This window comes from Canis lupus, chromosome 24, assembly GCF_011100685.1.
Source record: "Canis lupus familiaris isolate Mischka breed German Shepherd chromosome 24, alternate assembly UU_Cfam_GSD_1.0, whole genome shotgun sequence".
Classification (NCBI taxonomy): Eukaryota; Metazoa; Chordata; class Mammalia; order Carnivora; family Canidae; genus Canis; species Canis lupus.
Genome location: NC_049245.1, coordinates 35,073,132 through 35,089,961, shown reverse-complemented (window position 1 = coordinate 35,089,961; position 16,830 = coordinate 35,073,132). Strand labels below are relative to the sequence as shown.

The 16,830-nt window shown below is 48.2% G+C and overlaps 1 protein-coding gene across 8 annotated transcripts in view; it reads left to right on the top strand.

Annotated features, from left to right (window-relative positions):
- Window positions 1-1,780: 1,780 nt before the first annotated feature.
- Window positions 1,781-16,830, top strand: part of ZMYND8 (zinc finger MYND-type containing 8) — a 143,264-nt gene continuing 128,214 nt past the window's right edge. For 6 of the 8 annotated variants that reach the window (XM_038572520.1, XM_038572531.1, XM_038572524.1 and 3 more), the window contains exon 1: window positions 1,781-1,921. The gene's annotated coding sequence lies outside the window, so the exon portion shown is untranslated. The remainder of the gene's footprint in view (window positions 1,922-16,830) is intronic. The other 2 variants (XM_038572534.1, XM_038572532.1) reach the window with 1 other exon arrangement.

Here is a 16,830-nt window from a genome sequence, read left to right as displayed (position 1 = left end):
GACCAGAAGCTTTAAAAAGACAAGGACTGGGGCACCTGGGTGTCTCAGTGGTTGAGCATCTGCCTTTGGCTCAGGGAGTGATCCGGGGTCCTGGGATGGAGTTGCACATCAGGGTCCCCGCAGGGAGCCTGCTTCTTTCTCTGCCAGTGTCTCTGCCTCTCTCTCTTTGTGTCTCTCATGAATAAATAAATAAAATCTTAAAAAAAAGAAAAAAAGCCAAGGATCTTTGTCTTTGTCTATTGCATTCCTGCTGTGTCCCAGCACTGACAGCAGGACCAGGCACATAATAGACACTCAATAAACTGTTCTTGAAGGAACAAATAAACCCCAGGCCTTGTAACAGCTGCAGGAACATGAGACCGTGGCCTTAAGAGACTCACGTTCCCATGTGGGTGCCGGAAGTAAATAGATGAATAAAATACATGCAGTGGGCAGGTGGTGATCAGAGCAAGGAAGAGAAATAAAGCAGGTGTACTGTTTTCCGAGGACTATAGTAACCAAGTACCACAACCTGGGCACAAACAGCCGCTATTTATTGTGTCTCAGTTCTAGAGGCCAGAAGTCTGAAACCAAACTGTGGGCTGGGCCCTGCTAGTCTGAAACCTGCTGGAGAAAACTTGTAGGCTCCTTCTTGCTTCTGCTGGTCTATAGGCACTTTTGACTCTCCTTGGCTTATAGACACCTCACTCCAACGCTGTGTCTTCACAAGACCTTCTTCCTGTACTTCTCACATCCTCTTCTGTGCCTGTCTCCGTGTCCAAATTTGTATGTAAAGACACCAGTCTTATTGGATCGGGGTCACCCTCATGACCCCATTTTAACTTCATTACCTCTGTAAAGATCCTGTTTCAAAAAGGCCCCATTCTGAGCTACTGGGGTGGGCGTGGGAGGTTGAACATATCATTTGGGGGGGGACACACCGTTCAACCCCCTAACAGCAGGGTATGAGGTTGAAGGGTGCTGCTTTAGGGAGGGGGTAAGGGAAGGCCTGGGTTGGTGACATTTGAGCAGAGTTCTGAATGAAGAGAGGGGGTGAGTCCTAGGGACATCTGAGGGAAGGGCATTGCAAGGAGAGGGAATGGCCAGTGCAAAGCATTGTAATCAAGATACCTGCCTCACTGAAAAAAAATCGAAAAAGAAAAGTCAATAAAAAATGTAAAAATTAAAAATAAAAATAAATTTAAAAAATAAAAATGATAAAAATAAAATTTAAAAATAATTAATTAATTAAAGAAAAAAGAGAGAGAGAGAGATACCTGACTTCCAATGCTGTGAGGATTCAGTGGCTTAATAGATGAAAAAAATCTAAAAGCTGGCACATAATTAGCAGGCGGTCAGATCATCACTGTTATCCATCCTTTTTCCAGGCTTTGCCTCCGTGCCTGCTGTGGGGCTGGGGATCCAGAGTGAGCTAGTCAGACACTATCTGGTCTTGGTGGTGCTCAGGGCCTAGCTGGGGAGACCAAGAGCCAGCAGGTCAATATATAAGAGGAGCATATAGGGGATCCCTGGGTGGCTCAGTGGTTTAGCGTCTGTCTTCGGCTCAGGGTGTGATCCTGGGGTCCTGGGATCAAGTCCCATGTCAGGCTCCCTGCATGGAGCCTGCTTCTCCCTCTGCCTGTATCTCTGCCTCTCTCTTTCTCTGTGTCTCTCATGAATAAATAAATAAAATCTTTAAAAAAAAATCAAGAGGAGCATGTGGTCTGATGGTTGATAACCTCAGCGCTCAGTCCAGCAGCGTGATGTCATAGAGGGTGACTGCTGGGTGGGGCTGGGTATCTCTGGAAAAGGCCTCTCTGTGAAGCTGAAGGATCTCTCCAGATGAGCATGTCCTTAGGGGAAGTCCCTGGAGAAACATCTGCTGGTCAGAATGAGATCCCTGACCAGGCTGGCATTGGTCATGGGAGGAAGCACCCCAAAGGTAAAAACCCAATGAAAATGCCTCCAAGTCACTTCTGGTTCATTATAAAGACCATGAGTCCTGATTAAATGGGTCTCAGACCCTAAATTTGCATACCACCCCTCATGGCCCTGTCATTTGTATCCCCGAGACCAGAAAACATCCATGGGAAACAGAAAAAAATTCCCTGAGTCAGACCCCAATGTTCATGTCTGACTTCAGGTCTAGGTGGATGCAATTAAGAGGAGGTACCGTGGATGTCTGTGTTTACCTGGTGGCCTATTCTCCAGAAGAGCTAATCAGCATGTCCATCCCATAGCTCCGTATTCTCAAAGGGTTCTCTGGGATGGATTCAACACATCTCCTCAGATACCCTAGAAAATCCTTTTCTCCTGGGAAGTCATTTATTCCCTTACTGTTTCAGGGCGATTTGCCAGCAAATGGGAGGGTATGGCAGGTGTTTAATGACTACCGAAAGCAACTGTGTTGAATTAAGTTCTCAAAATCCCTTCTTCCCAGCAAAAAAACAACCAGCATGGCTGCTTTGACATTCCACGGTCATGTTTCTTGCCTTCCAAAGCTACATTTTGTTATTTTGCTTCATTTCGGAAGAAAAGCCCAAAACCCTTTTAAGCTTAACCATCCCCTCTCCTGCACTTCCCCTCCCACCCCCCCATAGTTGGTGCTATGGAGAAAGCTCTGGAAGGCAGACCTGAGTTCAAGACCCAGAACAAGGAGGGAGTAAGAGGGAGACAGGGAGAGCACACAAGACCATTCACCCTCTTATGTCATGGGGACTCTGGTGGGTTCTAGTCACTCATTCCATAAATATTTATGCAGTGCCTCCTAAGGGCCAGGCACTGTGCTGGGCTCTAGGGGGTCCACCCCTAAACCCAAAGACAAGTGCCCGCCCTTTGGCAGCTTGCAGTTTACTGTTCAGTCACATCTGATCGAAGAGTCCAGAAGAGTTTCAGCATGAGAATCCTAAAGACCAGGGATTTTGCTTATTGGCCCTCCCTCTGATTTAACAGTCTTCGGTTTTTCTCCTCTGTAAAATCGGTTCAGCTATCCTTGCTGCATAACTCAGAAGGCTTTGTGGTGAGGGCCCCGGGAGATGGTGTCCAGAAAAATGGAGTGGGAGAGTGGCCATTCTGGTGGCTCTTTATGGCATCTGTACTAGGTGGTAAGAGCTAGAGTCTTTAACTAACCCTAAGTGGCCAGTACCGTGAATTCCCTTTATTCAGAGCCAAAAACAGATGGGAGGGGTTGAGTTGCCCTTCCAAGAGGCTCAGGACTCCAAAGCAGACAGTTACCTGAGAGTACAAAATGCTTTGATGAGGGTTTGATGAGACCAGAGAGTTTAGGGGTGCCAGATTAAACACAGAATATACTTGTTTTTTATTTTTATATATATATTTTTAATTTTTATATATTTTAATATATTTTATTTATTTATTTATGAGAGACACACAGAGAAAGAGACAACATAGGCAGAGGGAGGAGAAGCAGGCTCCATGCAGGGAGCCCGATGCAGGACTCCATCCTGGGACTCTGGAATCATACCCTGAGCCAAAGGCACTCAACCACTGAGCCATCCAGGCGTCTCAACACAGGATATACTTAAACTAGAAAATTGTTCATTTGAAATTCAAATTTAACTGGGCATCCTGTATTTTCATTTGCTAAGCTTGGCCACCCTATAAGAGGTTCTGATGTCAGGCTGGGGGAGGCCTGAGGCATCAGAGTGAGCCCGTTCCTGGGGCTGGTGTGCCAAAGGGGTGGGTAAGAGCAGTGAGAACAGGTAGGGGAGGGAGGGCCCAGAAGCCAGGTGGTTTCTGCAGCCATCTGTCCCAGGGTAACCCACCACATCAGCCAGTGGGCTTTGGCTTAGGAATTTTGGGCTTAGGTCCTCAGCAGCTCTAGTGTTGGAGCTGCTCCTGTGTACGCCCCGTAGTTTAGGCTGAGCTGGGCCTGTGGGGCAGCTCCTCTGGGCCACGCCCAGTTTCACCTGACTTGCCCATCACTGTAGCTCCTTATATAACCCAGTACCCCCACCAAGCTTCAGTCTTCTTGTGTCCTCATTAAAGCTCGACTTTCCCAATGCTTTCACTTGAAAATTAGAGATCTGGGCATCCTTGCAATTGACTCATTCAGCCATTTCCTGTTCAACATTCACCAAATTACTTCTGAGCACCTGCTATGTGCTGGAGAGATACAGAATTGGACAAAATAGACACTCAATTAGGAATCAGATAAAGTTATACCCAGTTGTTAAGTATGTAGTAGGTATTAAATTATGATTGCCATAAGAACCATGGGGGCAAGACATAATAGGGTGGGTGTGTCTGATTTGTTGGGGAGTCCACAAAGCCTACCCTGAAGGAATGAATTTTGAACTGGGTTTTGAAGGATGAGTAGGAGTAACCTGAGAACAACAGTGGTACCAAACACTGCTAAATAACCTCTTTTACTACGGGAACTAATATGATTCTCTAAATTCTATGACACTATGTGGTGGTATCCACATTTTATTGGCCCAGAGAGATTTCTTTTCCCCCCAAAGATTTCACCCATTTATTCACAAGAGAGAGAGAGAGAGAGAGAGAGGCAGAGACACAGGCAGAGGGAGAAACAGGCTCCACCATGCGGGGAGCCCGATGCGGGACTCGATCCTGGGACTCTAGGATCACGCCCTGGGCTGAAGGCGCTGCTAAACCGCTGAGCCACCCGGGCTGCCCGGGCCCAGAGAGGTTAAGTTACCTGCACAAGGTCACACCTTGAATGGCAGTGCCAGGATTTGAACCCGGCAGCCTGGCTTCAGAGCCTCCCAAGCACACGGGCATCTGGCTGGAGCTCAGAGCCCGGAGAGGCAGCAGCCTGGGGGAATCCTGCAGGCGGGCAGAAGCTCAGTTAAGAATTTGAGACTTTGGCCTGAGAACAATGGGAAACCTTTGAAGGGGTTTAGAGGTGGGGGGTAGGGAGGGGGGTGTGTCCGGGCCCAAATTGAAATTTCAAAAGATCCCTCGGGCTGCTCGGGGCGGGGGATGGGATCCGACTGGAGCTGGGGGCTGTGGGAGGCCGTTCCCTTCCTGCCCAGATAACAGATAACGGTGGCTCTGGCGCAGGCCACCAGCCCTGCAGGATGGAGCTCCGCGGCCGGAGTCGGCGGTGGAAGAGGCTCCGAAGGTAGACCCCACAAGGCTCTGGAGTGGGAGGTGGGAGACGGAGAGGTCAAGGATGACATCCAGGTTTGAGGCTTCAGAACTGCCCGGGAAATACTTGGGAGGGAGCTTGGTGGCCCAAGAGCTCCTGGGAGTTGAGGTTGGCTCAGATGGCCCCGCGTCTGCGACGTCTCTGTCTTTGGTGCGGTGATGGTGTTTGTTGTTGCTGAATCGGTTCCCGATGGCTTTGGAGTTTCCTGCCTGTTTTGGGCCTCTCTCCCATAGCAGAGGCCGACAGGGCCTAGACTTCATTTTTCTTGTGAATATCTTGCTTTTTCAGATGGGCAGATGACCTAATCTTTCCATGCTTTGGTTTCCTCATCTGTAAAACGAGGGCGGGAATAGGACCTGGTTCACAGAGCTGTTGGGACGATGTAGTTAGTACGTAAGACGTGCTCAGAACTATGCCTGGTGTGGGAAGTCCCCCAAAGCACCAGCCCCTCTTCTAAGGAGGAGATGCTAGTGCTGGTGCTGATGGTGTTGTCATGACAATGAGGAGGCCCGTGGAGGCAGAGGTGGCTGGAGGAGGAGGCTGAAGCCCATACAAGTTACTCCAGTTACTTAGCAAGTGCGTGTTAGTTATCTTTTGGTACCCAGTCATAAGCAAACTATTTAAAATGCACAGAAGCTCACGGAATTGCATTCACAGCAATGAACAAACATTGAGAGACTCCCCAGTGCCAGACTTGCTCTAGACCCGGGGGGCACGACAGTGTATACGAAAATGACAAGTTTCCTTGAAAAGCCAACACAACACCTAGTTTTAGAATGTGCTAAGTGCTGGAGGAAAAATGAGATCGATCTCCTGACGTGATCCCAGGGGGCCTCCTGGAGTATGTGACATTGGGTCCTGGATCTGAAGCAGAAGGAGCTGTAGGGGGCCCGTAAGGAGCCGGTTCTATTTGGTAGGAGACAACTGGCACATTCTGAGGACCCCACACTAGGTCAAGGTGGCCGGAGTGCAGTAAACAGTTAAAGGGGAGATTTCGTTGATTTATATTTCTGCATATTGCCCTAGGTGAAATTACTGGTATTCAGGGACGCTCCAGTGGCTCAGCAGTTGAGCATCTGCCTTTGGCTCAGGGCGTGATCCTAGAGTCCCCGGATGAGTCCTACATTGGGGTCCCTGCATGGAGCCTGCTTCTCCCTCTGCCTGTGTCTCTGCCTCTCTCTCTCTGTGTCTCTCATGAATAAATAAATAAAATCTTAAAAAAAAAAAAAGAAATCACTGGTATTGAACCTTTTAAATTGATGCACAAATTGTGACTACATACGATTCCACCTGGGAGGTTGTGCAAGAAGGAGCACAACCAAAGTAGGGCCATGGTTGAACTATTGGAGATCTTGTATAGAAACTGCCCTGTGTAAAATGCAAATGCCACTCAGTAGACAAATACAGAGCAGCTACTATGCCCCAGGCCTGTGCTGGCCCAGGGAATACCCGGGAATGGGTACACAAAGTCCCTGCCTTCGTACACTGACATAAAGTAAGTAAGTTAACAAAGGAATAAGGTGATTATGTATTGTGCTAAGTCCTAGGAAAGCAGGAACAGGGTGATGTCCCTGAAAACAGACAGGAATCCATATCAGATGGGTGGTCAGGAGAGGCCTCTTGGAAGAGCTGACGTTTGCAGTGAGATCTTGAGTCATATGGAGGAGCGACCATGCCATTGAAGGTGGTCCAGGTGGAGGAGATGGCCCAACCTGAGGTGGGAAGAAGTCTGGAAAAGTGGAGGGAGACCTGAGGCAGGAGGCCACAGAAGGGGGGGGTGTGTGTCACCTGAGATGTGATCAGAGAGCAGAGACCTGCCCACAGAGGGTTCTCTCAGGACCTGCTCAGAGACAGCATTTTCTTCTGGAAGGGAAATTGCAAAGGTTTTTCTATGAAGGACCGTAGTAAATGCTGTAGGCTTTGAGGGCCATTTCTGGTCTCTCTTGGAACTTGCAACTATTTGACCCTGCCCCTGTAGCCCAAGTGTAGCCTGAGACAACCAATAAATGAGCACCTGTAGTGGTGTGCCAGTAAGACTACTTAGGGACACTAAAACATTTGGATTTCATTAATTTATGCATGCTACAAATCACTTTTATTATTTTTTCTTTTTTAAAAGATTATTTATTTATTTATTTTATTTTTATTTATTTATTTATTTTTTATTTTTTAAAGATTATTTATTTATTCATGAGAGACACAGAGAGAGAGGCGAGACACAGGCAGAGGGAGAAAAGCGGGCTCCCTGATGCAGGACTCCATCCCAGGACCCTGGTATCATGGCCTGAGCCAAAAGGCAGACTCTCAAACACTGAGTCACCCAGGTGTCCCTACCAACTTTTATTATTTTTTTCAATCATTTTTTCAAAAAAGATTTTATTTTTTGAGGGAGGCCTGGGTGGCTCAGCAGTGAAGCGTCTGCTTTCAGCTCAGGGCATGATCCTGGAGTCCCGGCAGGGAGCCCGGCATCAGGCCCCCCATGAGGAATCTGCTTCTCCCTCTGCCTGTGTCTCTGCTTCTCTCTGTGTCTCTCATGAATGAATAAAGTAAAAAATATTTTATTTTTTGAGTAATCTCCACAACCAACGTGGGGCTCGAACTCACCACCCCCTGAGATTAAGAGTTGTTTCCTCTACCGACTAAGCCAGCCAGGAATCCCTTTTTTCAAACATTTTTAAATGTGAAAAACTATTTTTAGCTTGAGGGGCAAGGGGAAACTGGTGGTGGGCAGGTGATTTGGCCCCAACACCGAGTTTATAGATTCACGTTCTAAAGTCACAGGAGGTCGTTGGGTAGATTTGAGCAGGGGATTGAAAGGCTGTGATTTAAAATGGGAAGGTATCCCCTATCCCAGCCAGCACCTGGCTGGCCCAGTCTGGGAGCATGCAACTCTTCATCTTGGGGTTGTGAGCTCTAGCCCCACGTTGTGGATAGAGTTTACTTAAAAAAGAAAAGGAAAGGGATCCCTGGGTGGCGCAGCGGTTTGGCGCCTGCCTTTGGCCCAGGGCGCGATCCTGGAGACCCGGGATTGAATCCCACGTTGGGCTCCTGGTGCATGGAGCCTGCTTCTCCCTCTGCCAATGTCTTTGCCTCTCTCTCTCTCTCTCTCTCTCTGTGTGACTATCATAAAAAAAAAAAAAAAAAAAAAGAAAGAAAGAGAAAGGGGTGGGGCACCTGGGTGACTCAATCATTAAGTATCTGCCTCAGGGCATGATCTTGGAGTCCCGAAGGAGCCCCCTCGCCCCCCCCCCCCCCCCCCGCATCAGGCTCCCTGTGGGGAATCTGCTTTTCTCTGTGTCTCTCATGAATAAATAAATAAAATCTTTTTTTAAAAAGCTGTGATAAAATATAAATAATGTAAAATTTGCCACTTTAGCCACTTTAAGGTGTACAGTTTAGTGGCAGTAAGTGCTTTCACAATGTCGTACAACCACCACCATTGAGACCCAGAACTTTTCATCACCCCAAAAGGGAAATCTCTGTACGCATTTTTAAGAAAGATTTTATTTATTCGTTTGAGAGAGAGAGAAAATGAGCAGCGGGGAGGAGGGGGGCAGAGGGATAAGCAGACACCTCACTGAGCAGGGAGCCACATGCAGCCCAAAGGGGTGCTTGATCCCAGGACCCTGAGATCATGACCTGACCTGAAGTAGCTGCTTAACCAACAGCCACCCAAGCGCCCCAGAATCTCAGTACCTGCTAAGCTGTCACTCCTCATCACCCCGTCCCCAACCCCTGACAACCTTCTACCTATGTCTCCATATCTTTATGGATTTGCCTATTCTGGACATTTCATAGAAATGGAATTCTACAATCTGTGGCTTTTGTTGTCTGGCTTACTTGGCATAGCATCGTGATTTCAACTTCCGTCCGTATTTGTTTTGTTGTGTGTGTCAGCACTTCATTCCTTTCTATGGCTGAATAATATTAATATTCCCCTGTGTGGAATACTTATCTATTTGTTGATCCATTCATCTGTTGATGGACAATTGGGTTGTGTTCATCTTTTGGCTCTATCATGAGGTGCTGCCCATGGAAGGCTTTGAGCAGGCAGGTGATGTCTTGTTAGCCGGATCCTCAGGCAGGAAACCAGTTAGGACAGGATTCAAAGCCTTGACTGCACAGTGTGATTCCCCAGGAGGTCATACATGCACTTCTGGGAACGGGGGAAGAATTCCGGGCAATTCTACAGTGAAGGATAGGGAACCACCAGGGAGAGGCAGAAGCAGTCCTATGAGCAGGATGGTGGCACCCATCAAATCAAAGGCATCAGATGACAAGCAGAAGAACCATCTTTGGAATACACTCAGGGCCCCGCGCCCAGGCTAGCCCATGGTTGGGACTGAGAGGGCTGTTTGGGGTGGTGATTCTGTGGTGTGAACTGAGGGACTAGGTTGAAGGAATCAAGAATTTGGGTTCCCAGGGCACCTGGGTGGTTTGGTGGTTGAGCATCTGCCTTTGGCTCAGGTTGTGATCCCGGGGTCTGGGATAGAGTCCTACATTGGGCTCCCTGCAGGGAGCCTGCATCTCCCTCTGCCTATGTCTCTGCCTATCTCTCCGTGTCTCTCATGAGTCAATAAATAAAATCTTAAAAAAAAAAAATATATATATATATATACAAGGGGCAGCCCGGTGGCTCAGCGGTTCAGCACCACCTTCGGTCCAGAGTGTGATCCTTGGGATCAAGTCCCACGTCCTGCTCCCTACATGGAGCCTGCTTCTCCCTCTCTCTGCCTGTGTCTCTGCCTCTCTCTCTGTGTGTCTCTCATGAATAAATGAATAAAATCTTTTTAAAAAAATAGGAATTTGGGTGTCCTTTGCTTAGTGAGGGGTCCTAGAAGCCCCTACCCTGAGAAGCCCTGCAGGCTGGGAGGGGTATGTGCTCTGAGGGTGTCAGAGATCAGGAGCCAGGAAGGCGCCCAGGTGAGGAAGTAGGAAAGACACTGGGCAGGAAGTGGCATCTGGGATTTGAAAGGTGGCTGCTGTCCCAGCAAGGGATATGGGGAGTACGAACCATGGTGCGTCTTACTTGGGACATGCTTTCCAGCTTCAATGAAAAATAAAGGGAGATGAGGGGGAAAGTTGGGTATGGAGTCAGATAAAGGGGTGCCCAGGGGGGACGTCAGGGTTACATCGATTAGTGGAGAATTGCTGAAGGTTTTTTTGGAACATCAGGAAAAGTGATCATAGCCAACGTTTGTTTTGAAGCGCTTTGTTTGGCAGGTGCATGGAAAGGTAAAGACAGGGGGTTTGGAAAGGTAAAAAACATTCTGGAATATTTTGAGTCTGAGTAATGTAAGGATTGCAGATGGAATAGTGCCCATGTCCTAACTTTACCTTCCACACTCAACATCTCTGCATCTCATTTAACTGCAGCCACACTGGGCCTTTTTTTTGTGTCTCAGAAACATCAAGTTTACCAAGCTCAGGCTTGCCTCAGGGCCTTTGTACCTGCTATTACCTCCACCTAGAAGGCGCTTATCTCCTTCAGCTCAACTGTCACAGCCTCACTGGAGCCCTTACTTGTCTGAAGCGGATGCCTCCTCCCCCATCCTGTTACTTCTCTCTACCCTCACCTGTTTTGTTTTTCTTCATACCATTGGTCTCAATTGGCTTTTTTTTTTTTAACTTATTCATGTATTCATTTAATTGTTCATTATCTTGTCTGTTTAGCAGGCAGCTCCTTGAAAACAGGAGCAACAGACAAAAAGTCTGGCGCTTAGAGGTAGAGGAAGTGCTTCTTACCTATTTGTACATTGCCTGGATCAACAGCGAGAAAATCCTTGTCTAGGAGTTAGAGGCAGAGATCTGGGGTTCATGGAAGAGGTCAGACCTAGATGCTTAGATTTGCTATCTGCTGTGGTAGTACATAGACTTGTTGGTTTCAAGGAAAGAAAAATCATAGATGTTTCTTGAGCAGGTGCTCTGGGCCTGTGGTAAATAATCCCCACACTGTCTCTGATGTAAGGATGATAATCCCATTTCACAGGCTTGGAAATTGAGGCACACACAAAAATGAAATAACTTGCTCAAGTTCCTTAGGGAGGAAGCTTGAAATGGACCTCTCCCCCACCCCCCACCCCCAACTGGCTGGCTTGGGAGCCCAGACCAAGAGCCAGATGCCTGGGAGTGTGCAGTCAGGTGGAAGAAGGGCTCCAGAACTTAGAGTGAAGTCTCTGGGCAGGGCAGTGTTTTGGAAACTCCAAGGTGTCCAGCATCAGATGTTAGCATGACATCAATGACCAGTGGACCCAAGACTAACCAACCTGTTGAAGCTGGTTCTTGGAAGTGAATGAGGACTTAAAAAAAAAAAATTATTTGGAGGAGAGAGAGAGAGAGAGTGAGAGCCCACATGAGGGCAAGGGGCAGAGGGAGACCAGACCCCTACTGAGTGGGGAGCCTGATATTGCAGGGCTCTGATCCTGGGACACCAGAATCAGGACCTGAGCTGAAGGCAGCCGGTTAACTGAGCCACTGCACCCCACTTCTTTTTCTTCTAAAATAAATTACTGTTCAAAATAATTTGTCTTAACCTGCATACCAATATAAAATGAACATGTTTATGTATTTTTTTCAAGATTTTTTATTTATTTATTCATGAGAGACACAGAGAGAGGCAGAGACACAGGCAGAGGGAGAAGCAGGCTCCACGAAGAGAGCCTGACGTGGGACTCGATCCCTGGTCTCCAGGATCATGCCCTGGGCCGAAGGCAGCACTAACCGCTGACCCACCCAGGCTGTCCTGTTTTATGTATTTTATGTCACTCATTATTAATGAGGGTACGTGTACGATTGTCTAATTCAAAGATGGAGTCAAAGCAATGCTCATACAAGAAACACTGACCCGAATTTATGAATAGATGCAAAAATTAGCAAAACTCCCCAATATCCACGAGGCAATAATCAATTGCATTCCAGGGACTAAATTTGCATATCTATTGACCAGAGTCTCCTAGCATTACTATTAGTCTTCTACAAGTGGCAGTGCTGTAAAAAACTCAGAACAATAAAAGCTCAGAAACAATGAAAGGTGCTGCTGACCCAAGGGGGATGCCTGGACTGGCCATTCATTAATCTTTTTTTTTGCCTATTTCATAGTCTTACACAATTTTCCTAATATTCCATTTACTAATTTATCTTGGAAGAAGTAATACATTCACATGGTTGAAATTCAAAAGGTATAGCAGTAAAAAAATCTCCCCATTCCTGACCCCTAGCCATCCAGTATTCCTCGGATGCAAAGTGTTAGCAATTTCTTAAGTATGCTTCCAAGAAATCCAGTGCATAATAAGCAGACATTTTAAAAAAGATTTTTTAAAAAATATTTTATTTATTTATTGAGAGAGAGAGCAAGCAAGCAGGAGGAGGGGCAGAGGCAGAGAGAGCATCTCACACTAGCTCCATGTTCAGTGCAGAGCCTGACACGGGGCTTAATCTCACTACCCTGAGATCATGACCTGAGCCAAAACCAAGAGCCAGACACTCAACCAACTGGCCACCCAGGTGCCTCAAGATGTTATTTTTTAAAGTAATCTCTACATTCAGTGTGGGGCTTGAATTTACAATCCTAAGATCAAGAGTCACCTGCTCAACTGACTGAGCCAGCCAGGTGCCCCAAGAAGCAAGCATGTTAAGAAACACATAAAAAAAAAAAAAAAAAAAAAAAAAAGAAAGAAAGAAAGAAAGAAAGAAAGAAGAGAAAGAAAGAAAAACATACCAGTCCTTTATTGATGGCACGGCGATTTGTGTGTAAATAAATAATTGGAAGGCGTTAAGGAGAGGGGAGTAGCAGGCAGAAGGAGATGGATAGAGAAGTTTTCTTAGTAGGAGGGGACTCTTGTTAGTTCTCAACTTCCTCATCTAGGAAATGGGTTGATGATTATGTGGCACCCATCTCACACCTTTGGGAAAGTAACTGATTATGTAAATTGCTTGGAATACTACCTGACACAGTGCTTGGAGCATGCCATCTATCCTCATCCTTCTTTGGAAAGTTTGATGTTGAATAAAGGAAGAGAAATGACTTGGAAGCATCCAGAAATTATCTTTTTAAAGAGTAAACTGAGGGAAATTGTAACAGCAACCACATGAGTGATCGCTGTGTTGCGTGGCTACTAGTGCTTGACAGCGCTGATCCAGTGAATTTCCGGGTGGGTATTATTATTGCTCCCATTGTGTAGATGAGGAAATCAAGGCACTGAGAATTTCATACCTTAAGCAAGGCTGCCCCGCTCGCTAATGGGTCAGCTGGATTCATACCCAGACGTCAGACAATCTGACGCCAGCAGCCACGCACTCAATCACTGCCCGGTTCTGCCTCTTGATGTGGAAAGAAAGAGAAAAGGTTAACGTGTAAGAAGAGGGCTGGCCAAGGAGCCAGGGCTCTGAGGGGGAGGCATCCGGGAGGGCACCGGGATGGGGGGACGTGAGGATGGCAAAGGAGAAGACTGGGAAGGCCAATACCTTGAGGCTGGGGAGAGGGCGAGAAAGGACTTTTGTTCACTTTTGTTGGGGAGGGGTTTTGGGGAACTGGGGGATGGCCTTGGGGGAGGGGAAGTAGGAGATCTAGGGGAAAGGGCTGGAGGAGGGAGGGGACGCTCCGGCAGTAGAAAGAACAGATGGAGGATCAGGGTGGCGGGAGCAGAGTGAGCAGAGTGAACCATGGGAGCAGAGGAGGACACGAGTGGAGCCAGGGATCAGGAGCAGGGCAATGATCCTGTGGGCTGTTTATAGCACTTGGGCTTCTACTCTGAATAAGGTGGGGTCTACTGATGGGTTTTGAACAGAGGAGATATGAGGTCTGATTTCTTTTCAAAGGACTGCTTGCAGCCTCTGTGTGTGTGTGTGTGTGTGTGTGTGTGTGTGTGTGTAAATCCTCCAGTTTCTTCCAGGCTACCTCCCCTGTCCCCGCAAGCATTTGTAAGGGCAGATACGGAGGTTCAGGTAGGAGTATTGCACCCACCCGAGGGGGAGGTGGTGTTTAATTGAGCTCTGACACATGTCGGGCACAGTGTTAGACCAAGGGGACAAAGGTGAAGCATTCAGACCAGGCTCTGCCCTGTTAAAGCTCTCAGTTTAGGGCAGGCTTTCTTAGCCTCGTTGCTTGTGATACTTGGGGCTGGCTAATAGCAGCATCCCTGATCTGTACCCTCTAGATCCCAGTAGACCCCCCTTCCTCTGGATGGGACAACCTAAAACGTCCCTTGACATTGCCACTGGTCTAGCGGGACAAAGAAACAAACAGCAAATAAATACGTGCTCTTCTTTCTGTAATGGTGATTGCTAGGGAATAAAAAAAAGCAGGTAAGGGGAGGTCCTGCATCTTCTTCCTTCTGATTTTCACTTTCTTCCTGCATCCCTTAAGTCTCTCCACACCCACACTGCACCCACACCGTGGCCATCAGCCTGATGGTCATGCAGCCCCCCTTCCCATCCTTTCCACCTGTCCTTCCCTTCTCTCTCCATTTTTTTTTCCATCTACCAGCCCCTCCTAGAAAGAAGTAAAAAAACAAAAAACAAAAAACAACAAAATCAAAACAACCTTCCAGAGGGCACCTCTTCTCCAAGGTAGGGACAAGTCCTAATTATCTCTTTGTGGCTGTAACATGACTCGGTGAGCTCCACGCTCTGAAGGTGAGCCCTTCTGTCACCGTGCCCAAAGTGGGCCTCGGTTCCAATTGGCCGAAAAGGAACAAAACAAAACAAGATATTTAAAACACCTCCCTGCCTCCATCCCGCCCGTTTCACATAACGGACAGAGCGGCCTGCTGCTTAGCTCGAGGCAGATAACTCCGAGTGTGCTTATTTTCCCAGTCCGCGAACAGGCTATCTTGGGGATGCAGCTTGCCGAGGCTGCTCCTCCTGCTGCTCGCCTGGCTGCAGGCCAGCGGGAGCGGAGAGCCATCTCAGCGAGGCCAGGCCTCGGCAGTAAGTTGCCTGGGGAAGGGAGCCGGGTCAGCCCTTCTTCTCCTTTGAGGCCAGCTTTATCACTAAGACGCTCTGTCTGGCTTCTGTAAGCCTGATTCTGTCTCCTGATTCTCTCCATCCCCTGGGAATATTAAGAGAGACATGTTTTAATCCATTTTTATTAGTTCATTGCTTATTAATTTCCTTACCTCGGCACCGTGGACGTTTTGGATGGCATAATTCCTTGTCATGGGGAGGGGGGGTCCTGTTCCTTGCCGTAGGATGTTTAGCAACGTTCCCTGGTCTCCACCTGCTAGATGCCAATAGCACCTCTCCCCCCAAGTGTCACAACCCCAAAGTCTCCAGACATTGCCACCTATTCCCGGGGGGCACAAACCCACTCCTCGTTGAGAACTCCTGATTTCAAGGAATATAAAAATCTAATTTTAGAAATGGCAAAGTGTTCCCCTTAGCATCTTGCTAGAAGCTTGTAGGGAGACAGGAACTTTCTCTGGGCCTTAAAGGAGTCTGAGCTGAACGTCTCCCGGCTCCATCATTCAGTACTTAAAACTTATTGTCAGAGGAGCCGGTCTCCTAAGAGAAGGCACAGATCATACAGTTGCTCTTGGTAGATTTTATCCTTGTTTCTGCTCTGCTTTTGGTTCGGTTTCTCTTTTGTTCCATTCTTTAGAGGCAGGCGAAGATACCGAGTTTAGGGATGTGGCGTCCTAACTGGGTTGGAAGGCCAGACTCTGGCACTTGGCAGCTGTGTGACCTTACGCGGCTCACTTCACCTCTCTGGGCTGGATTCCAAATGTCTAACAATGCTCCCTACCTCATGGAGTTGGGCAGTGCAAAGCGGCTGATTTAGCACAGTACCTCCCAGGCAAGCATGCCATAGCTATTGGGGCTACTCTGTGAGGGGGGTGGGTGTCTGAGAAGGGCCACCGAGGCTGTCGACATTTGGTTTCTGTATTTCCCGCTTATCAGCCACATTCCATCAAGCCGAGGACTGGCCCTTAGTAGGCCTGCCCTGGGCTTCCTTTTCAATCCCTGTTCCTCCCAGGATTCCATCTGCCACCATACCTTTGTCTCTGTCCCCAGCCCAATCGCTGCCTTTCTGATAACCCCAGACAGACCCGAATGCCAATAGCATTCCTCAAACCGAGCAGAACTGCCAGAGTAAGCCGGCAGCTTCCTGCTCTTTGCCCCAGAAAACATTTCGAGTGATCAAGTGATCAGAGGGGGGTGGGGGAAGCGGGGAGGACACTGCAGCTGCTTATGCAACAAGCTTTAATCCCGGGTTAAAATCCACCACGCGCACCAGTGGCGTATTTCATTTCCTCATTGGGTCGTGAAGCTAGTGGCACACGAGATCCGGCACAAACTCACAGACACGTCCTTCCCCCCAAAAGCAGCACCCGCAGAGGCAGACACTGTTCCCTAGGGGATGGTGGCGGAGGGCCGCTGCCCACGCTGCCAGGAGAGGGACAGCACGGTCTGATTAGCCCTGGCCTCCACCTCTTGTCCCCCACTTGGTCTCCCTGAACGCGGTTCCGCCGGCAGGAAGAGGAGGCCCCTCCCTCCTAGGGAGGCCCAGGCCTGTTGTCCTGCGTGCTGGACCCTTGTCAGGCCTGGTGATGGAGGTGTCCCTCCCTGCATCTGGGCCTCTTCCGCCTAATACACAACAGCAACAAAATCCCCTCCCTTTTCATAAAGCCTGGGCCCTGCCCTTGCAGTACAGTCTGTTTGGATTCCTGGCTTGTTCTGTTTGATATAAGATTCCCAGCCAGGAAGAATTTATGTGCACG